Raw genomic sequence first — 23,581 nt, forward strand, 5'->3', positions numbered from 1 at the left:
CCCCAAAAGAAATAATTGATAAGATGGATTTTATTATAATTAAAACTTCTATGCATGAAAGACAATGTCAAATGAATGAGAAGACAAGACACAGACAGGGATAAAATATTTTTTAAAGACACATCTGATAAAGGCTTGTTACCCACTATATACAGAGAGCTCTTAAAACTTAGCAATAAGAACATGAAAAACCCGATAAAGAAGTAGACAAAAGACTTTAATAGACACATCACCAAAGAAAATATACAGATGGAAAATAAGCATATGGAAAGATGTTCCACATTATATATAATTAGAGAATTACAAATTCAGACACCACTACACACCTATTAGAATGGCCAAAATCAAAACACTGACAGTACCAAATGCTGACAAGGATGTGAAGCAACAGGAACTCTCATTCACTGCTGGTAGGAATGGGAAATGGTAGAGTCACTTTGGAAGATGTTTCAGAAGTTTCTTACCAAACTAAACATGCTTTTGCCAAACCATTCAGTAATAACATTTCTTGGTATTTAGCCAAAAGAACTGAAAATTATGTCTACACAAAAACCTGTGTATGGATATTTATGGCAACTTTATTCATAATAGCCAAAAATAGAGGCAACCAATATGTCTTTTAGTAGGTGAATGGATAAACTGTGGTACGTCCAAGACATTGAATATTATTTACCACTGAAGAGAAGTAAGCTATCAAGCCACAAAAAGACACGGAGGAAACTTAACTGCATATTACTAAATGAAAGAAGCCAATCTGAGAAGACTACATATTGTATGATCCTAATTATATGACATTCTATAAAAGGCATATAGGACCTATGGAGACAGTAAGAGGATTGCCAGAGGCTAAGGGGAATGAGGGATGAATAGGCAGAGTACAGAGAATTTTTAGGGCAGTGAAACTATTCTGTATGATACTGTAGTGGTGGATATGTGTCACTATGCTTTTATCAAAACCCACAGAATGTACAACAGCAAGAGTGAACCCTAATGTAAACTATGGATGTTGGGTGATAATGATGTGTCAGTGTAATTTCATTAATTGTAACAAATGTATAGCTGCAGTGAGGGATGTTAATAGTGGGGGAGGTTTTTTGAGTGTGTGATGGGGGTGGGACATGAGCCTTACACATTGAAAATGTGTTCCAACACTGAACAGCATACAAATATGAATCTACATCTAGATACCTCACAGTAAAATAGCAACATATCAAGGATAAAAAGATAAAAATTAATTTAAATTTCTCTTCTAAAGAGAGAAATCAGATTAATAAGGGCCTATTTGTTATCAATAGTGTTTACTATGGGTAAAGGGATTAAAAAATAACAAAAACCGTGTGTGTGTCTATGTGTGGGTTTGCGTAATGTGTTGGAAGGGCTAGCGTGAAATAGAGACAAGAGGATGGGAAAGAGGTTTAGTGGTGTAATGCTTTGCTCAACTTTAGATGGGCTGAATGTGAGGCATTGAGGAGATCAAGGGAATGGCAGAAATGGAAGCAGGTCAGATAAGGCCATAGAGCCAACATGGAGTAGAGGATCACATGGCCAGCTGTGTGTCCCACTAATGAAGAAGGCTAGATGCCTCCATGCTTTGAACCACCACACAGTGTCCTTGGTCCTGTTCATATGAATTCTTAAAATGCTTGTGGCTTGGCAAGATCTGAAATAATAGGGGCAAGTGGACTAGAGTTCAAAGAGTATACAGATCTTAACTCAAAACATGGTGTTGAGGAGAAAGGAGAATAGCAACAATGCAAGCAATGGGAATTGGAGGTCAAGTGGGGCAATCATTGATATTAGCAAGTCTAGAGGATATAATGCCTTCCCAGTGAATAAATACAATGACAATAAGATCCAGTCCTGGATCTTATTGGGAGTTGGAGAGTTGGCAGGAGCTAGGTGAGTGTCAGATTTTGAGGTAGAGGCTAGAGTCCAGGGTATGAAGCAGTGTATGTGGAAATGTGGGCAGATCTGCTGGTCTGGGCTGGTAAGACAAATGGAGAGTACTGTGACTTGGGTGTAGGAAAGCTACGTGTGTTCTTAGACTTTACTCTTAGCACTTCTGGATTTATAACAATTAAGTCAACATGGACTGCAGAAGGTATGCAGAAGCACAGAGTGGTTCTGGGTATGCTGGGCTCAGGGAACATGTTAGTTCTAAGTCCCAAAGGATGTTGGGTTTGAGGTCATTCTTTACTCTTTGCCCTGTCATGGTTGAACAGGAATTGGACTGGGCCTGGGTCTTCAGAAGAGGTCCACAGATAGATCCATGCATATGCTAGGGGAGGTAAAGGCAAGGGTTAGGCCCTGACAGGACTGAACTTACATTTCCCATGCAGCTTCAAGTAGATCTGGTGCTAGACCAAGGTGTTGCAGGTAGCAAGTTCTGTTGCCAAGTAAATCCCATGATAACTTTTCCTTTTTATACACAAGGTAGCTGCCACCTGCAAGGTCAGATATACAAAACTCTCATTATTTTCCCCTATATGTTGTTCTTCTTGAATTCCCTGCTTTTATTAGTGGGCACCACTGTTCCCCTGTGATCCAGGATGAAAAAATCCAAGTCACCTTTGCTTTCTTCTCTAGCCTCACATATAGTCCCTCCTTCAGTACTATCTGTTCTACCACTTGGAATCCTCCTCCTCAGTATCCTCCTGACATCTTGCTGCCAGTCTTGGCCCAGCCCCTCATTTCTGCTCTCTTGCCCTATTGGCAGCATTCCTACCTGGTCCCCTTGCTCTGGGCTCTTCTCTCTCTACTTTCTGTTCTCTTTTTTTTAAAGATTTTATTTATTTATTTTGACAGAGAGAGAGAGACAGTGAGAGAGGGAACACAAGCAGGGGGAGTGGGAGAGGGAGAAGCAGGCTTCCCGCTGAGCATGGAGACCACTGAGCCCGACATGGGGCTCAATCCCAGGACCCTGGGATCATGACCTGAGCTGAAGGCAGACGCTTAATGACTGAGCCACCCAGGCACCCCTCTAATTTGTTTTCCTGTTTCCCTCACAATCTCATACAATCTATCAACTAGACCTTTTGCCTTTACCTCCCCAAACTGACCACTGTCTCAGCCATGCCCCCTAGTCTGAGGGAATTTTGTTTCTCATTTGGACTACAGCAATAGCCCTATTCTTGTTCCCTGTGATTTAGTATTGCAGCCTGAGTGATGTTTTTAAAATGCAAATCAGACAATTTCATCTGTCTGCTTTGCTCAGAAACTTCCAGTCTCTTCTCATTGCCTTTGGAATAAAATCCAAACTACTTTCCATGGCCTTCAAAGTCCTTTATAATTTGGGCCTGCCAACTTCTTTGACACCATCTTCCCTCACTGTCCCCCTTACTCCCACCACCTGCTTGCTCTTGTTCAAATGTGACAGGCAGGAGTCCACACCAGACCTCTTCCTGCAACCTCTGTGTGGGAGATCACTGCCATCTTTGCATGGCTTGCTTGCTCCTGCAGCTGAGGTTTTTGCTCCAGTACCACTTGCTTAGAGAAGCCGTCTCTGACATCCAACTTAAAATGGTTCTCACCTAATCTCTATTACTTTATCCTGCTTTATTTTTTCTTCATAATACTTATGATCTGAAGTTATCTTCTTAATTTTATTATTTATTGTTGTCTTCTCCCCTAGGATGGAAATGTCTGGAGGGCAAGAGTTTGAACTTGTAGTACCTGCCACATACTGCATTTTCAATAAATATTGAAGGAATGAGTATGTGGTGTTCCTTAACTTGATCTTCTCAGAGTATATGTGGTTTTTTTTTCTGGGCTCTGGATTCTGTTTCAGTGTTCTATATGTCTATTTTTATTCCAGTACTATCCTGTTCTTTTTGTTTTGTTTTGTTTTTTGAGAGAGAGAAAGTGGGGAGGGGCAGGGGGAGAGGGAGAGAGAGAGAGAATCTTAAGCAGGCTCCATGCCCAGAGTGGAACCCCATGTGGGGCTCGATCTCACAACCTTGAGATCATGACCTGAGCCGAAATTAAGAGTTGGATGCTTAACCAGCTGAGTCACCCAGGCACCCCAGTACTATACTGTTTTGATTATTATAGCTTTGTAGTATAGTTTGAAATCAGGGAGTGTATGTGTTCGGTTTTGTTCTTCTTTCTCAGGATTGCTTTAGCTATTTTGGGGTCTTTTGTGATTTCTCTCTTTTTAAGCTGCAAATGTCATGGAATACCTGACATGTTTGTTGAATGAGTGAATGGATGAAAGCCATTATTCCAAATTCCAGGGTGTACTTTAACTCAAATAATTAAGAACTCTCCCTGTTGCATAGAACATTCCTTGACATTCTCCTCTCTGGGTGTATTGATTTCTTTGCAGCTCTATGAATTCTTTGTTCAGAATAACAGTGTTAGCAATTGATGATTGTGGTAGACAGAATTCTAAGATAATCTGCCAAGATTCCTGGCCCTTGGTTTACCCATACATTTTCCCAGTTATTCAAGCATTAAACTAGATATGGCTATGAAGAATTGCAGATGTAATTAAGGTCCCAAATCAGTTGGCTTTAAGATAGGGAACTTATCCAGGTAGGTCTGCCCTAACCACCTGAGCCCTATAAAAGCAGAGTTTTCTCCATCACAACACAGAGAAGTCAGAGATTTAAAGCATGGGGGATTGGACACACAAGAAATTCTCTGTTGTTAACTTTAAAGATGGAGGGAGCCATGGAATAAGGAATGCGGGCAGCTTCTGTGAGCTGAGGGTGACCCCTGAATAACAGCTAGAAAGGAAATGAGGACCTCAGACATACACCTGCAAGGAGTTGAATTCTACCGAAGTCTGATTGAGCAGCAGATTCTACCCAGCCCCAGAGAGAACCACAGCTCTGTTCAACATGTGGATTTCACCAAGTCAGACCCAGAGTGGAGAGCCCAGCCATGCCATGCATGCCCAGACTTTTGACCTACAGAAACTTTGTGATAATGAATTTATGTTGTTTTAAGCCACTCAGTATGGTATTTTATTATTCAGCAATAGGAAACTAATAAAATGATGAGGATGAGGATGATGGTGATGATGATGATGATGATGATGATGATGAAAAATAAACTTTAGGAAGGGCTGGAAGAAAGAAAGAGCCAGGGAAACCCCCAAATTTTCAGTCTCAATCTTAGGACTCAGGCTCTCCATCCTCTAGGTACCAGAATGACTACAGGTCTTGATTCTGCCCTGGGCCACTTCAGGTAGGCTCCAGAAGAGAGGATTCAGACATGATTAGTGAGTGAATGTCTTCCTTTTGTCTGGGTTTTCCTTTTAGGCTTCGAACAGAGGCACACACTGTTTTTCCACTGATCCCCTCTCTAATAAGTGTACCGACCTGAAACAATTGACCTTAAAAAATAAAAATAAGTAAGCAGCCCCCAGAGCCCTAGCAGGCAGCATTAGCATTCTCCAGTCTCCCTGGTTGTGTCCTGGGAGTCTCAAAGAAATGAATCTTATTAGTCTGCTGCTAGTGACGGCTCCTGATGGCTCCTTCCTCCCAGCCGCAGCTGCTGAGCCTGGCACAGGTGTCACAAGGCTGATGGCTCTGTGGGGATGAGGTGGAGGCACACTGAGCCATCACCCCCAAGCTCAGGGCAGGCTGTTTGGGTTGCCGGACAGAGCCTCCAAATCTGTATTTCTAGGACTTTCTCAGGCCATTATTATGAATGGTGATAAGATAGCACCATTCAGAGGTCTTCACTCCCCCTCTTTTTTGTTGTGAGATATATCCTCTATACAGAGGTGGGCATATAGTTTAAAAAAAATTTTAAAGCAAACACCAATGTAAAAAAGAAAAACAAACATTGCCAGCACCTGGTAAATCCTGTTTTCCCATCCTCATACACAATCCCTTCTTCCCCCACTTCCGCCCCCCACTATCTTGAAGTTCATGAAAATCACTTCCTTGCCTCTAAAAAAAACCCCTGATTTTTAAATACTGTTGTATGTATCTCTAAATAGGAACAGCCTAGTTTTGCCTGTTTGCAAGCCTTATGGAAATGGAATTTGTGTACCCTTTTGCATTTTGCTTCTTTATGTATTATGTTTTTGAGATTCATCCATATTATCATATAACTATAGTTTGTTCATTTTCAATGCTGATCAGTATTCCATTTTCTGAATATACCACAATTTATTTATTCTCATCTCGATAGACATTTAATTTAGATTGTTTTTAGCGTCTGGCTATTTAAGCCACATTGCAATGAACATTCTTTTTTTTTTTTTTTTTTTTTTTTTTTTAAAGATTTTATTTATTTATTTGACAGAGAGAGACACAGCGAGAGAGGGAACACAAGCAGGGGGAGTGGGAGAGGGAGGAGCAGGCTTCCCGTCGAGCAGGGAGCCCGATGCGGGGCTCGATCCCAGGACCCTGGGATCATGACCTGAGCTGAAGGCAGTCGCTTAACCAACTGAGCCACCCAGGCGCCCTGCAATGAACATTCTTATATATATGCACTAGGCAGGAGTTTATCTAGGGTATGTACGAAAGCTCAAAATTGAATGGACATGGTGAATGTGCATCTTCAAACTTCCCAGATAATGCCAAACTGCTTTCCAATTGGAATCCAAGTACACTACCATAAACAGTAGGTACAATTTCCTAATTCTCTACATTTTTGCCAGCACTTAGTATATTAGTTCCCTACTGCTGCTGCTGCAAAAAATTTTGTTACAAACATGGTGGTTTAAAACAACTTAAATTTGCAACCTTACAATTTGCATGAGTCAGAGTCTGGGTACAGATTAACAGGGTTCTCTGCTCAGGGTCCCACCAGGCTATAATCAAGGTGTTGGTCTGGGCTGGGGGGTCATCTGAACCTTGGGTTCTTTTCCGAGCTCTCACAGTTGTTTGTAGAATTCATTTCCTTGCAGCTGTAGGACTCATGTAGGAGTCTGCATATTCAAGGCCACTCAAAGCCTCTCTGACACTTCACCTTCTTCTAAAGGCAACGCTGATTAGGTCAGGCCCATCCAGGATAAGCTCCCTTTTGATTAACTAAAAAGTCAATGGGTTACAAATGTAATCACAGGGCAGATACTATTCACCAGTTTTGCTCATACTCAAGAGGAGGCATTATATAGGATGTGTATACCAGGGCCCTTGATCATCATCATGTAATCACCTGCCATACTTGGTGTTGTCAGTGTGTTTACTTTTTGTTTACATAGTTTAATTTTTGAATGTCCAAGGTTAAGTAATTTTTCATATGTCTATTGATGACTGGTGTTTCTTGGGGTATTTTTTCATATATTCTTCACTTGCAGGTATTTCTCTGATGTGGTTGAGCAATATTCTGTAATAATAAAATACTGTGATATAACACTTGAGTGCTTAGTCTTTGTCAACAGTTTACATGCACTGCTTCTTTTAACATAGTTAAAACCCTTGGAATAGGTCCTACACATTTTACAGAGGAAGAAATTGAAGCTGAGAGGAGTCAGGCAACCTAACGAGGTCCTATAGCTAGTGAGACAGTGATTTGGGCTTTGAACTGGCTCTGTATGACTCTGGAGACTATGTCCTTAAACTCCAAGGGAATCTCGCATACCTAACTTAAGGGACAAGGAGATTTGTTACAGGGGCAAATCGTTTCTTATTCCTTTTATAATGAAAATACTGCTTTTATGGATGAAAGAGTAACCCTTTATGTTTGCCAAGTTAAGCCCTAATCTCTTCCCCCTAGTGCTGTGTTTCCCTAGCTAGTTTCTTCTCTCCTCTCCAATCTGTCCCACACACTGTTGTTACATTAGTTTCTTCCAATTGCTGAGTTCATTTTTTAGATTCTGCCCCAAAGCCTTATGGGATCAACTGGGAATCTGGCATCTAAGTTCCTTCTCCCTCTCTTTGGGAGTCTGACTCCAGACTCCTTCCCAGCCTCATTCCCCACAAACCCTCTGTTCTGGGTAGGACTGGAACATCCACAGTCCAGTGTTTTACTCAGATCAGTGCTCCTAATTGTAAACTCTAGTTTCACTTTTTTTCCTCCAAATTCTACTAAATCTTTCAAGTCCCACTTCAATTAATACCTTCTAGATGAATCACCCCTTAACCTCATAGTCCCAAGAGATCTTTTTCTCTAGCATTTATAATTTCTATCATTTTACCCTTAGTCAGATCCTTCATTATAATTCTCCTTAATTTTTCACATCTCAATAAAATCATCTACCTATTGGTAGTTGGTAAATCCACTGAATTGTTCTCAATTCTTATCTTACTTAACATTGCATCTAATACCCTTAAGCAAGGAATCATTCTTGAAATTTTCTTCTCTATTGGTTTCTATGATATCTTTATTTCCAGTTTTCTCCCCACTTTGGATCCTCATCTTCACCCATACCCTAAATGTCTGTTTTAGGGGATTCTGTCTTTGGCCCTTTTTTCTTTCTCTTTGTACTTTTATGCATAGCTCTTACTATATCATCACTTTGTTGAACTCTCTCTTCCATTGGACCATTAACTCCCTGAGGTCAAGGACAGCATCCTGTCTTTATTACATGCCCAGGGTGTAACCCAGAGACAAGCAGAATGCATTCCTTGAGAATGGGTACCTTGCTTATATAATTTGTGAATTCCCACATTTGCTCTGACACTGCAGTGCATGAGGTGATGCTCATTGAAGGAGGAAGGCAGAACTGATGCTCATGGGTGGCTTAGACAGGATCTGCAACTGATGGGACCAAAGATCCTCTTTTCTGCAATTTCTACTTGGAGTCTGTCTATGTAGGGAATGCTAGTTGTCTTCAAATACCTAAAATAAGTATTTTAAAATATTAAAATTTAAAATAAGTACTGAGAAAGCTCTCGTGCCTTTAGTTCAATTCATGCCCTTCAGGCTCCCTCAGATCTATTCTGGTCCATTGTATCTGAGATAACAAGAGCTGTATCTCTGACTTGGCTCCCAAAACCAGACATAGAAAGTTAAATCAGATAACTCATATTTGGACACAGATTTTCTGTGTTCAAAATGTTTCTACATCTCATTTGGTTTTTATTAGAATACCATGTGTATGAATTAATTCATTAAAAATATTTCTTCATCTAGGCACTGTCCATGGTGCTGGAGGAGCCATGGGGACCAACTCCTGGCTTTCCTGACATTGTGACATAGAGCCTGCTGCTCTTATTCTCATTTGAAACTGAGGAAACAGTGACAAATTACAAGGTTTCCCATGGTTCCTCTGTTGGTAAATGAAGGAGGTTGAACTTGAGTCTAGACTCTCTTACTGCAAGCATATATTCTGTCTATTATATCACCTTGCTAAGTGACCTTGCTAAGTTACCTGCTGCACTCTGAAGTTAAATGAAAATGTACTTTCATTGTGGGCAAGTTTTCTTTTTTTTTCTGAAAGAGAAACACCTTTCTAAAAGGAGCACCAAGGATAACATTTGAAGCAATGCTTAGTTTTTTCTTTCAAGTTCTTTAATGTTGAGGGGCCCAGGTTCCAGGGTGATTTCTCCAGTAATAATTCCAAGACTCATCCAGGCCTGGGAGATCTGAACAACCTGAGCAGCTCTCCAGACCACTTGGTCTCTGATTGCAGACATATTTTCCATGGAGAATGGGCAGAGGTCAGGAAGATGTCAGAATTGTGCCCTACCCACCTAGCTCATACACTTACTGATTTTCTCTTAGTCCTGGGAGCCCAGGTGCCTGGGTCTCCACCCCCACCCTGCTAACTTTCCTCAGAAGAAAGCAAAGGTTAACTGAGATCACACAGCCAGGTGGATGCCCGGATTTGCTTTCCCTGGGGCTAATTATGGAACTACATTAGATAAAAGTCAACATATGTTGTAAAAGGCACTGTGTATCACTGCTTGACAGTTTCTAACAATGTGCTCATGTAACAGCTGTCAAAGGCAGTGCTAGAAAATGAGTAATATGTTGATTTATGTATATCAGATCTGTCCTCGCGCTCTGTGGTGGAGCAGACCAGGCAAGCTCAGCTCTGTGGGTGGAGAATCTAGGAGGGCGGTGAAAGCAGGAAGGAAATTCCCTCATCTTCAGAAGCGCCTGGAAGGCATGGCTGAAGCCTGTAGCAGCTGTTACTTTCTGAGGTCCTTTGGAGAAAAATTGCCTAGGGGACATCTGTTCCCTTTCTGGGAAGAGTAAAGTGGGAAGAGTAAAATCCAAGTCTCCTAAGGCGACGGGGGCTGCTGAGGTAATCTGTGTCTTCCTTGGCCTCTGGATAGGGCTGAGGATAACACTATGGATCCCCACTCTAAATGGTTTTGGGGGTTTCTCTTGAAGGAACCACTCTGGATTTTCTTTATAGTCAGGGCATATTTTAATGACCAACTCAATTTTATTTGTTTGTTTTATAAGTATCTTATTTTATTTCCAAAGTATGTTAAAAGAGGAAGTAGAATAAGTTTTCTCTTGCATTTTAGAAGCTGTCTGCCTGTGCTGTTTTCTCTTGAGGCCATTCAAAAGGCCTTCTGGTCTCTGAAAAGATCTGATTATTACATAGGGGAAATCAGTTTGGTGTCGCCTTGGGAATCTCTACTAGGTTCCACATTTATGATTGGCTCCTCTCTCTCTGGCATCCTTTTGGTTCTCATTTTCTTTGCCTTGGTTAGGCTGTTTGCTCAGTTATAGTATGCTCCTTCTTTAAATTGTAAGAAGTGACTTATTAAGAGGATTAGGTCCAAAGCACAAAGCCAGCCCCTGAATGCTAGCAGCAAATCCAAATTCTTTCTTTTTAAAATTAATTATTTGAGAGAGAGAGAGAGCACAAGCGTGTGCGCACTGGCATGAGAGGGGGGAGGGGCAGAGGGAGAGGGAGAAGGAGGCTCCCCACTGAGCAGGGAGTCTGATGTGGGGCTTGATCCCAAGACCCTGAGATCATGACCTGAGCCAAAGGCAGACGCTTAAACATCTGGGCCACCCAGGCACCCCGCAAATCCAAATTCTTAAATAATCATCACTAAATTTGTAGTTTTGGGGGGAATCTGTCCCTTATAACCGTATATAAATAGTTCTGTTTACTTGTTGGTATTTATTGGGACAAAAATAGAAACTCCCCACTTATTTTTATAGACCCCAGAACAGTATCTCTGCAGTGAGATGAGGGGATGGATTGCAGAACACAGTTGCCTTTTGTTTAAGGTGAGAAACATTGATCAGTGAAGCAGGCTTGAGGGCTCTCACTGCAGGTCTGAGGGTATAAGCAGACAGGGCAACATTTTCTCTCTTGGAAATTCTTTTCTTCCTGGTTGTGGCACTAATCGTGTTGAAAAAGGTTCACTCCTGTTCCACTGCTTACACATCACTGCAACCGCCACACTGGCTGGCATGCACCGGTGGATGGCAGATGCCCACCAGTGCTATCCATCCCATACAGAAGCCCTGGATGCTACCACCATGGAACATGTCTTTATTAGGAAAATATACCTGCAACTCTAGATTGGATGCACTCCCATGAGCTCATATCCAGGTACAGCCAAACTCCCACAATTGAATCAACTTCTAGCAATTGAGTTAATGGAGAAAGCCATTTACAAACCTCTACTCTGATCACTAAAATGCTGTAGGGATAGTTGATTGCACACCTAGTTAATGAAAGCTTTATGGGCACTGTATATTTATCGGCCCAAGGATTTAGAAAGAAGATTCACAATTGACCAAGGGTAATTAATGTAGCCAATTCACAGTTTTAATCTGCAAAAGCAGGTGTCTCTCCACCAGAGACATGTGAGGATCCATTAGAGCTTTTGGACAGTGATCCAATCTACTCTTGGAGGACTCTATCCTTTTGGGACAGCTGTTTCTCTATTTAACCCAACAACCCACATGATTATAGAACTTGATTAATAGGTTGGTATGAAGATAGTCTTTCCTAAGCATGAAAGAATTTCAAGAGCAGTTATGAGAAATCTACTCTTGCATTCCTTACTAGTGGTCAGCAAAAATATTTTAGATAAAAAATTCTACTAGTTTAAGATAGGAAGGTAACAGGGGTAGTAGAAAATATATGGAATTTAGAATTGAAAAGTTATGGTACTGGTTTATTAACTGTATGAACTTGAGCAAGTTAATGTCTTAGAGGCTCAGCTTTTTTATCTATAAAATGGGAATAAAAATCATAGTACTTTATAAAATTGTGGTAAAATTAAATTAGAAAATGAATATATAAGTGCCCTTCAAACTATAAATTTGTTTGCTGTGTTTTCCATCTTTTAAGACACATTTTTCCTATGCCTGAACATTTCTAAAATCAAGTATTTCTTATAATTGATATGTACATTTGATGTGGTAGTTGCTTTCCTTTTCCCCCTGGAAAGTTATTAAATTGATGGTATGTCTTACAATCAATGGCTTCCTGAGATATGAAAATAGTTCAATGAAAAGAAGTCAGATTTATTATTTTTTATTTGGGTCTGTAGAGTCACTATATCCATATGATATAGCCACCATTTATTAAGTGTATTTTGTTATTTGCAATAAAATGCTACCTAATACAAATACTTTTCTATGAATTTCCACTTCCTTCAAATTAGACTTGAAATCGTTGTTGGAACAACACTTGCTTGTTGACATTATTGATTGGCAAGTTGAGGGATGGTGATGGTGGGGAACCTGCTGCATAGCAGAGGCCACCTGTACTGATGGAGGGAAGCTGGAGGATTTTGGACAGACCCTTAGCTACTGGGTGCACTGTCAACCCCATTCCAGCTCTTGGTCGGCAGACTCTTAGAGACTCTAAAGAAAGAGCCCTATAAAGTGAAAAGCTTTATTGTTATTAAAAGATAAGATTACTTAGACACCAAAATGCAGCATGTTTTCTTCTGGATTGATTTTTATTAACTTGAATGAAGACTGTTCTTTGTACCTGATTGTGCCATTCTATTTTCAAATACACACACTGTATTGACAATCTTATTCCCTCATTGAATTTTCTTCAGGTCTTTGTTGTCTTTTATGAGGCTATTCCAGTGAGGGAAAAAGTTAAATGGAATTTATGGCGATATATTTACCTGGCTAGGTTGTAACTATTTCTAAAATAAATAAAACTTAAGACAACAAAACCAAAAAAGCTCAGATAGCCCTTGAAGGCTTCTCCCTTTGGGAGGGATAAAAATGCATCCCACTTATAGCATGCCTTTTTCTAAAGCCCTTTCTGGTTTTCCCAAATAACCATTGTCTAAATAGAGTAGCTTGTATGAAATTGTACACTCTGTGGGTGGTCCTATAAATATTCATTAGTAAAATGTACACAAGGCACTGATCCATGGGTTTTTTATTCAAAGATATGGTCTTAGCAATAAAAAGCACAGTTTTGATCTACTGGGTAAAGTCAGTGTAGGCCTGAAATTATGATCCCGAATACATTTCCCCATCTTTTCAGAACTGGAAAAAAATATTAACAAATTTGGCCCAAAATGAAGCAGGGAAGACATGAAAATGAAGCAATAAATGTCGTTAGATGCCAAGTTCAGAATTCATCTGCTCCTGTTGAAGGCCTCATGGTGTTTGCAATGCAAATCTCAGAGTCATGCCTTAATCATTACCTCAGGGAGACAATTAGGGTTAAAAATATAGATTTCTAGATAATGAGCGCAACTAGTAGAGAAATAAATACACAAAACAAAACGAGCTAATGTGACTCATTTATAGCAAAACTTCATTCAAGGAAGCTTGAAAGGTTTTTTTCTAGCCAGGAGATGGGCTTTCTGGGTGTGACACTGTGTGTAACTTGGCCCAAGACTCTGTACTTTATGAAGGGAAGATGGGAATATCCTCTCAGGACCTTGGGTTCAAGTCAAGGGCCCCTAAAATGGAGGCACTTGAGTAATTTTATGCTTTCTATTTTATACTCTCCTGGTTGAAAACTTGGGCACTCGAATCTGACAGACCCATGTTTCACTCTTAGCTCAGCCGGGTAAATCTCTCTAACCTTGGGCAAATTACTTTAGGAGCTAAGAGTTTAAGTTTCCTCATCCAAATGGTTATCAACCTCACTGGTTTGTTGTAAAGACTAAATGAGAGAATACGTGTAGAACAATCAATTTCACCTATTATTAATATTAAAGTTACTTGCTATGCCAATCATGTGTCCTCTTTTTTTTCCTGAGAGACAACCTCGTTAAAGCCGTGCTTGCTGACCATTCTTCCTTCAATCTTCTTTCCTAATGAGAACTTTCCATGATTGATTGCTGCTTCTCATGACTATATATCTTGTGGGCGAAGTTGGGTATCTGTGACTGGGAGATCGTGCTAAACTCCCCTCCTCCTTGCTGTGGTAATAACGGACTTTTCTGGAGGCCATCCATCAATCCTCTCAGAAAGCAAGATTTTCTGAGGGTCTACTGGGAACACAGTACCATCACTGGATTAGAATTCAGGATCACGGGGTTCCAGTCTTGGCATGACCCGTGACCGGCTGTATTGTCATTGTCATGTCATACCCATACCTCACTGGGCTTTAGTGTTTTTTTCGTATGTTAGAGGAGTTGTACTAGATCTGTGGTTCCCAACCCTGGTTGCATATTAGAGCCACCAGGGGAGCTTTTGAAAAATACCAGTGCTCAGGCTCCACCTCAACCTAACTAAAATCTCTGCGTTGGGGTCTAGAATTGATATTTTTTTAAGATTCCTCCCAAGTAATTCTAACCTGTAGCCAGGAAAGAGAGTCATTTAAAGGGATTAATGGTTTCTAAACTGTGCTTCTCTAGAGTGGAGGGAAGCAGGCCCCACCAGCTCTGAGGCTCTACCCTCTCACTCCCGAGAGTAGCTATATTCTGGCCATATAGAGTGGTTTTCTTCTTAAGGTTTTGTTTAAAGAAAGTTCTGCTGCTACAAACCAAATCAAAATCTTTGAAAACTTTTGGACTCAATTGTCTCTGATGTTTTTTGGCATAATGTTCATGACCTGGAACTCAATTTATTCTGAAAGCTACTTTTTTTTTCCTTTCATTTCTCATCATAGAGTCTAATGAGGCCCCTTTACATTTTATGATTCATCTTGGAAATATGCACTTAGTCATAAAATAATGGAGTTTTATTTATTTAATCATTATTAAAAGCATCAATGTGGTATACTAACATTTAAAAAATTAAAACTCCTATCCTGCTATATGCATATATCAGTTATTTACATATACTGATTGAATAAAGAATTTGAAATTTATAACAGATGTCCTCTTATCATATGCCAACTGGAAATAAGGTTATATTTACATATAAGTGACATATCCATATATCTATATATGTGAATAAAAGTTTTTTATCTTTCAGTTTCAACTTCTGTGCATCCATCCATGTGTGTATTCATTAATTTCCTCCTTCAAGAATTCTTATTGAATATCTGCTTTGTAAATCCTTTGTGCTACCAAAGATTTTGTGTGTGTGTGTGAATGTATTGTGTATGTATAAGAAATAATGATACATGTTTACAGATAAATATGAGAACATACCACACTCATAGCAAGCATGTGCCTATAATTGTAAATATGCCAATTTATGTCTAGATGGTATGGACTGTTTCCTGTTAACTAGATAAAAAGAAATAGTTTTCAACTACCTTGTTTTAAAAAAACTTTTGGGCGCCTGGGTGGCTCAGTTGGTTAAGCGACTGCCTTCAGCTCAGGTCATGATCCCAGGGTCCTGGGATCGAGTCCCGCATCGGGCTCCCTGCTCTGCGGGGAGCCTGCTTCTCCTTCTCCCTCTCCCACTCCCCCTGCTTGTGTTCCCTCTCTCGCTGTGTCTCTCTCTGTGAAATAAATAAATAAAATCTTTAAAAAAAAAAAAAAAAAAAAACTTTTAGTTTGTACATTTGCTTAGTTCAAAATATCTGAAATATTTGATTAAGAAAGTATAAAATCAAATGAAAATGCAAATATAGTAGGAATATATCTGAAAGAGTTCATGAAAATTGGAGTGAAAAATTAAAAAAAAACATGAAATGAGGACCTGATACTAACAGAAGCAGTTGCCAACTAATCCAGAAAAATGTGTCTGCCAGGGGAAAGGAGAAGCAGAGGTTGGATTTCAGAGAGCAAGCTGTCTGTTTGGGTGAATTCAGATATACTGTTTTTCAGCTCTGGGGATATTTTAAACAATACTGATGCCTGGACCCCCAATGCAGACCAACTGAGTTGGACTCTCTGGGCATGGGTTAGGTGTCAGTGATTAAAATCTGCTAGGTGATTGTAATGTGCAGCTGGAGTGGACAAGAACTAAGCCAACCATGGTTTCGGTCATTGAGCACACTCCACACTGGAGTTAGGCCTAGATGCACACTATTTTTGCAAGAAGCAGGCAAGTTCTACAAGGAGTTTCGGTGTCAGGGGAGGTTAGTTGGGCTATAATTGGCTCTAATTGGCTTTCCCAGCAGCTGAAACATTCTCTACCTACAGCTGAGTGACACTCCAAAAGGGGAGAGATGTGCTCCAACCTTTGAAAACATCAAAGGAGTCACTTCCAACACGGTTCTTAAACAGCCCAATGCCCTACATCAGCAGGGTCAGGGCCAGGCCCAGCAATGCTGATAGGGAACAGCTTTTGCAGAGTCAGATTTTTATCTCTTCAGCAGTACCAGCAGACTCGCAGCAAAAGGATTGGGATGGGGAAGGAGGAGAGCAGTGACTTAAAGCAGGCACCTGCCCCTTAACTTGTTTTGCTGTCCCCAGCATCTTTTGGGCTGCTAATTCCCTTTCTGGTGGTGAAAGGAAACTCTATTCCTATGTATTTGAGTGTGAATGAGTAACACTTAATACATGAAAGGGTTTTTAAACACATGTTACATAACAGGCAATTAACATGGCTTCTAAGGCATCCAGGGCCTGATGTTTACTCTCTCCAGTTTCATCTTTTACAACTCCATGTGCCAAACATATGGAGCCATTTCTCTTTCCTTAAATAAGCGTGGTGTGCACATCTCTCTCTCTCTCTTTCTCTGTATTCTCTGCACAGTTAGCTCAGTGTGGACAGGGACCTTTGCTATCCCATCAAACACGGTGCCTCACACACAGTAGGGGCTCAAATATTTGCTGAATGAGTAATCAGGAGTAAAAGATTCAAAGACAGCATGGCCCCTGCCCTCGGGTGGCTGTAATCTAGCGCGTGGGAACAAACATCTCAGAATAACTACATAGTGCACTGTGGGTGCAGAGGAAGTTCCTCTTCCTTCTCTCTTGGGGTAGACCAGATAAAGAGCAAGGCTGGTGGGGGAGGAGGAAGTGGCTGAACCTGGGCTAAGGCCCCAGTTGTGGGGGAAGGAAAGGACCAGACCTTGCCCAGGTGTGCTGGTGCTCGAGAGGCCAGAGGGGAGTGGGGCCCGAAGGCCAGGGTGTCATGTCTAAAGGAAAGTTCTAAGGATTAAGAAGTACAACATATTTTCATTAGAATCCAGGCTAAGGAACAAAGTGAAGAGTGGACTAAAATATGAGGGAAGTAAGGTGAGGAGGTAGGAATAACGGAGACCTACTACCTTGAGCTTCCATTTACGAAATGGAAGTCAATATTGCATATTGACAGAGCAGTGAATGTGAGCACGGATAGACTTGAGTTCAAGTCTTCCCTCTGCCACGTATTCATTGTGGGCCTCTGGGCAGGATACTTCACCTCTAAGCTCTATAGGCATGCTGCTGCAACCACACCTCAAACTGGGCAGCAAGGGTCCTGTCAAAAGACAGGAGGATCCAAATGGATGCAGGCTCAGGTGCAGGAGACCAGGATCCTCTCGGATCTGCCCTCTCCTTGTGTTGCTTCCCCTCATGTTTGTGCAATGGTCACCAGCAACGTCTTTCACAACCATCAGAAGAGTGGCTTCTCCTCAGAATTCCTGAGCAGTTTTCCTCTCATTTGTCATCATCCCTAAGTGGCCAAAGACAGCTGGATTAGTTTCCTGGGGTTGCTGTAACAAGGGAGCCCAAATGAGGACCTTTCAAAAGTCCAAAAATCAAGATATGGACAAGGCCACACTCCCTCAGAAGGCTCTAGGAAAGGATTCTTTCCAGTCTTCTCTCCTAACTTCTGGTAGTTCCCTCTCTCATGGTAGCCTCCATTCTTCACACGGGATTCTCGCTGTGTGCTGTCTCTGTGCCCACATTTCCCCTTTATATAAGGACACCAGTCATATTGAATTAGGGTCCACCTTAATGACCTTTGTAATTTGATTATTTCTGTAAAGACCCTATCTCAAAAAAGGTCACATTCCGAGGTACTGGGAGTTAAGATTTCAACGTATCTTTTTTAGGGGGAACACAACTGAACCCAAAACAGCAGTGTATTTAGGAGCTAAATACGCAAAGGGAGAGACATGTCATAACTAGCTTAAGTCATCCAGGATGGAATGGATACTGGGAAGTTGTCTGCAATAACCACATACTGTTCTCATGGGGCGCTGGGAGGGGAACAGGAACTCAGCACCTGGCAGAGATAAGGCACCCAGACTCTGGACTTGGAGACTGTATATTAGTCTGCATGTTGCCTGGAGCAAGGTTCTTAGCCTGTCCACGCTGTAAAAGCAAAGGTGGTGCTGCCTGCCTGGTGGGATGGCTCTAGGAACTAAATGCAATGGTTCATATAAAGAGCTCAACGTGGTGCCTGGCTCCACAGTAAGTGCCCCACAAATGGGCCTGTCACTTGTTGTTGTTATTATTATTACTGAAATACCTTGCTTCTGGCCATGGTTGAAGGAGCTGTCTAAGTTGAGTCATTAAGAGAGGCAAGTGTGTCACCAGAGGAACAGGGGAAGTGAAAGCATTTGGCCTTGGAATCTTTGAAATTAAAGATTTTAGAACGTTCATGGGAGGATCTCTGGCAAAGATACAGGCCTGAGGCTCTGGAGAATACTGGAGACTGACAGCTTTGTCATCGGGTGACTGTAAATGCTCTGAGTGTAAACAAGCTAGCTCAGGGACAGACTGTGAACACAGACAGGAGGCAGATGTGGACAAAACTCTGGGGTGCTCCCAGACTTAGGCAGGGACTGGCTGGAAAGAAAATGGGGACCCAGAGATCCTGACTGCAGTGTCTCATTTTACAGTGCAAGGTGCAAAAGAAAAAGCTGTAATTGAGTGGCATAAGCTCCAAACAGGGAGGACTTGCTGGGGTCAGTCACAGGCCAGCTTCCAGTCCCCTGTGGGGGGTTGACTCTCTACCTCTGCTTAATGGCATGCAAGGAGCAGAGGAAAAAACAGAACCTAGGGAAAGGGGAGACAAGTGAGACCTTGGAAAAAGGATGGCTCAAGCCTAAAGCTGAACATTGGGCAGGATGTTGGGGTCTAGGGCAATGCAAAGGGCAGAATTGGAAGCATAGGCGCATGTTTCTTTGAACTACAATGAACTGACTGTGAGTTGCAGCCAACATGGAGTCCAATGTGGGCAAGATTCAGAGAGAGAGGTCAGACTGCCTCTTGGAAACTCTGGGCATGGAAGCCCTGGAGGATGAAGGAAGCTCCTGGGGCTCTCAGAGGGTGTTAGGGCATTGTGCCCAACTTCTGCCCCAGTAGACATAGTCCAGTGTCAGGGTGCTGAGGAAGCTGTGGGGGTTCTGGCCAATACAGATGCAATGATAGGGAGGCACAGAAAGCTAAAACTGTATGTGCACATTTGGGGCTGGGGGTGCAGAAGATGACTACTTAAGAGAAATATGCTATATAAATTCTAGGGTTTTTTTCCGCAGTAGTCTGGACCAAGTTGAAGGCTCTGCAAATTTTATAAACCCAAAAGAAAACTTTCCCAAACTTGTCACAATATTTTGATTGGTAAAATAAATGCATACTGTAATTATTTAGTGGTTTATTTTTAATTTACAGTTTAAGCATCTTGCTTTTGTGATGCAGTCTCTTTATGATTGATCTATATTTCCATTGTCTATTCTAGCATGTAATTCCCTGGGAAAACAGGAACTAGTTCTGTATCAATATACTCTGTACTGTCTAGCAAAACTTATAACTAAAGGTAATTCAGTATATTTCTTTTGGGTCCTACAAACTACTGAAAAGACATTCTTTTATTAATGGAAAGTATTTCCAGTGTGGGAAGCAGTGGTCAAGTATTAATGTATCCATGTTCTGCAAGTGAGGACTGAGGGGGCAGTAAAGGAATTGGCATTAAAACCCTTGGTTCCTGGTTTCCTTGTTGTGCACCAATGTCCCCCCCCCAAGAGAGTAGTTCCTAAACTTTGCTGCACATTGGAATCATGTGGACATTTAAAAAAACATCTGAATGCCTGGTTTCCACCTGCAGACATATAATTTCATTGATAACATAGAGTACAATCTCAGTATCATTATTTTTACAAGCTCCCCAGATGATTTTTTTACAGATTTATTTATTTATTTGAGAGAGAGCGAGAGAATGCATGAGCAGGGGGAAGGGTAGAGGGAGAGGGAGAGAGAGAATCTCAAGGGGACTTGAGAGTGTGGAGCCCAACTCGGAGCTCAGCTCAGGACTCCGAGATCAACCTGAGACGAAACCAAGAGTTTGAAGCTTAACTGCACCACCCAGGTGCCCCTCCCCAAATGATTTTAATATGCAGCAAAGTTTGGGAGTCATCAAACTATGTGCTACTCTGTGGCAAATCAAATGAATAATATCATCATTGCATCTTTCAAAACACAAATAATAAAATATATCAGAAATCTGCATGATTTCTGAATCAGTATCATAAATAGAGCATCATAAAATTTTATAGCATCTATAATATAGAATAGAATAGATCAATATCATAAATAGAACATGGAATAGATTAAATTGCTTAGATTTAAATATATAAATATTCAAAGATATAAAATGAAGGAAGACTCATAGATTGGTGAGGAAAGGAACTATTATTAAGTTGGAAATGTTGCTTAGCCATTTTTAAAAAAAATGTATCAAAAATTTTGGGATTTAGGTTTTTCTTTTTTTCTTTTTTTATTGTTATGTTAATCACCATACATTACATCATTAGTTTTAGATGTAGTGTTCCATGATCCATTGTTTGTGCATAACACCCAGTGCTCCATGCAGAACGTGCCCTCTTTAATACCCATCACCAGGCTAACCCATCCTCCCACCCCCTCCCCTCTAGAACCTTCAGTTTGTTTGTTTTTCTTTTCTTTTTTTTTAAAGATTTTATTTATTTATTTGACAGAGCGAGAGAGCACAAGCAGGGGGAGCAGAAGAAGGAGAGGGAGATGCAGGTTTCCCACTGAGCAAGGAGCCCGAAGTGGGGCTCGATCCCAGGACCCCGGAATCATGACCCGAGCCGAAGGCAGATGCTCAACCATCTGAGCCACCCAGGCGCCCCCTTCAATTTGTTTTTCAGAGTCCATCGTCTCTCATAGTTCGTCTCCCACTCGGATTACCCCCCCTTCATTCTTCCGCTCTTGCTATCTTCTTCTTCTTCTTCTTCTTTTTTTTTCTTAACATATATTGCATTATTTGTTTCAGAGGTACAGATCTGAGATTCAACAGTCTTGCACAATTCACAGCACTCACCATAGCACATACTCTCCCCAGTGTCAATCACCCAGTCACCCTATCCCTCCCACCCCACCCCCCACTCCAGCAACCCTCAGTTTGTTTCCTGAGATTAAGAATTCCTCATATCAGTGAGGTCATATGATACATATCTTTCTCTGTTTGACTTATTTCGCTCAGCATAATACCCTCTAGTTCCATCCACGTCATTGCAAATGGCAAGATCTCATTCCTTTTGATGGCTGCATAATATTCCATTGTATATATATACCACTTCTTCTTTATCCATTCATCTGTCGATGGACATCTTGGCTCTTTCCACAGATTGGCTATTGTGGACATTGCTTCTATAAACATCGGGGTGCATGTGCCCCTTCGGATCCCTACATTTGTATCTTTGGGGTAAATACCCAGTAGTGCAATTGCTGGATCATATGGTAGCTCTATTTTCAACTTTTTGAGGAACCTCCATACTGTTTTCCAGAGTGGCTGCATTAGCTTGCATTCCCACCAACAGTGTAGGAGGGTTCCCCTTTCTCTGCATCCCTGCCAACATCTGTTATTTCCTGACTGGTTAATTTTAGCCATTCTGACTGGTGGGAGGTGGTATCTCATGGAGGTTTTGATTTGGATTTCCCTGATGCCGAGCGATGTTGAGCACTTTTTCATGTGTCTGTTGGCCATTTGGATGTCTTCTTTGCAGAAATGTCTGTTCATGTCTTCTGCCCATTTCCTGATTGGATCATTTGTTCTTTGGGTGTTGAGTTTGATAAGTTCTTTATAGATTTTGGATACTAGTCCTTTATCTGATATGTCATTTGCAAATATCTTCTCCCATTCTGTCAGTTGTCTTTTGGTTTTGTTGACTGTTTCCTTTGCTTTGCAAAAGCTTTTTATCTTGATGAAGTCCCAAGAGTTCATTTTTGCCCTTGCTTCCCTTGCCTTTGGCGATGTTTCTAGGAAGAAGTTGCTGTGGCTGAGGTCGAAGAGGTTGCTGCCTGTGTTCTCCTTTAGGATTTTGATGGACTCCTGTCTCACATTTAGGTCTTTCATCCATTTTGAGTCTATTTTTGTGTGTGATGTAAGGAAATGGTCCAGTTTCATTCTTCTGCATGTGGCTGTCCAATTTTCCCAACACCATTTGTTGGAGACTGTCTTTTTTCCATTGGACATTCTTTCCTGCTTTGTCAAAGATGAGTTGACCATAGAGTTGAGGGTCCATTTCTGGGCTCTCTATTCTGTTCCATTGAACTATGTGCCTGTTTTTGTGCCAGTACCATGCTGTCTGGATGATGACAGCTTTGTAATAGAGCTGGAAGTCCGGAATTGTGATGCCGCCGGCTTTGCTTTTCTTTTTCAACATTCCTCTGGCTATTCGGGGTCTTTTCTGGTTCCATACAAATTTTAGGATTATTTGTTCCATTTCTTTGAAAAAGTGGATGGTATTTTGATGGGGATTGCATTGAATGTGTAGATTGCTCTAGGTAGCATTGACATCTTCACAATATTTGTTCTTCCAATCCATGAGCATGGAACGTTTTTCCATTTCTTTGTGTCTTCCTCAATTTCTTTCATGAGTATTTTATAGTTTTCTGAGTACAGATCCTTTGCCTCTTTGGTTAGATTTATTCCTAGGTATCTTAAGGTTTTGGGTGCAATTGTAAGTGGGATCGACTCCTTAATTTCTCTTTCTTCTGTCTTGTTGTTGGTGTGTAGGAATGCCACTGACTTCCGTGCATTGATTTTATATCCTGCCACTTGACTGAATTCCTGTATGAGTTCTAGCAGTTTTGGGTTGGAGTCTTTTGGGTTTTCCAAATAAAGTATCATATCCTCTGCAAAGAGTGAGAATTTGACTTCTTCTTTGCTGATTTGGATGCCTTTGATTTCTTTTTGTTGTCTGATTGCTGTGGCTAGGACTTCTAGTACTATGTTGAATAGCAGTGGTGATAGTGGACATCCCTGCCGCGTTCCTGACCTTAGGGGGAAAGCTCTCAGTTTTTCCCCATTGAGAATGATGTTCGCTGTAGGTTTTTCATAGATGGCTTTTATGATATTGAGGTATGTACCCTCAATCCCTATACTCTGAAAAGTTTTGATCAAGAAAGGATGCTGTACTTTGTCAAATGCTTTTTCTGCATCTATTGAGAGGATCATATGGTTCTTGTTCTTCTTT

The sequence above is a fragment of the Neomonachus schauinslandi genome, chromosome 11 (genome assembly GCF_002201575.2).
Source record: "Neomonachus schauinslandi chromosome 11, ASM220157v2, whole genome shotgun sequence".
Classification (NCBI taxonomy): domain Eukaryota; kingdom Metazoa; phylum Chordata; class Mammalia; order Carnivora; family Phocidae; genus Neomonachus; species Neomonachus schauinslandi.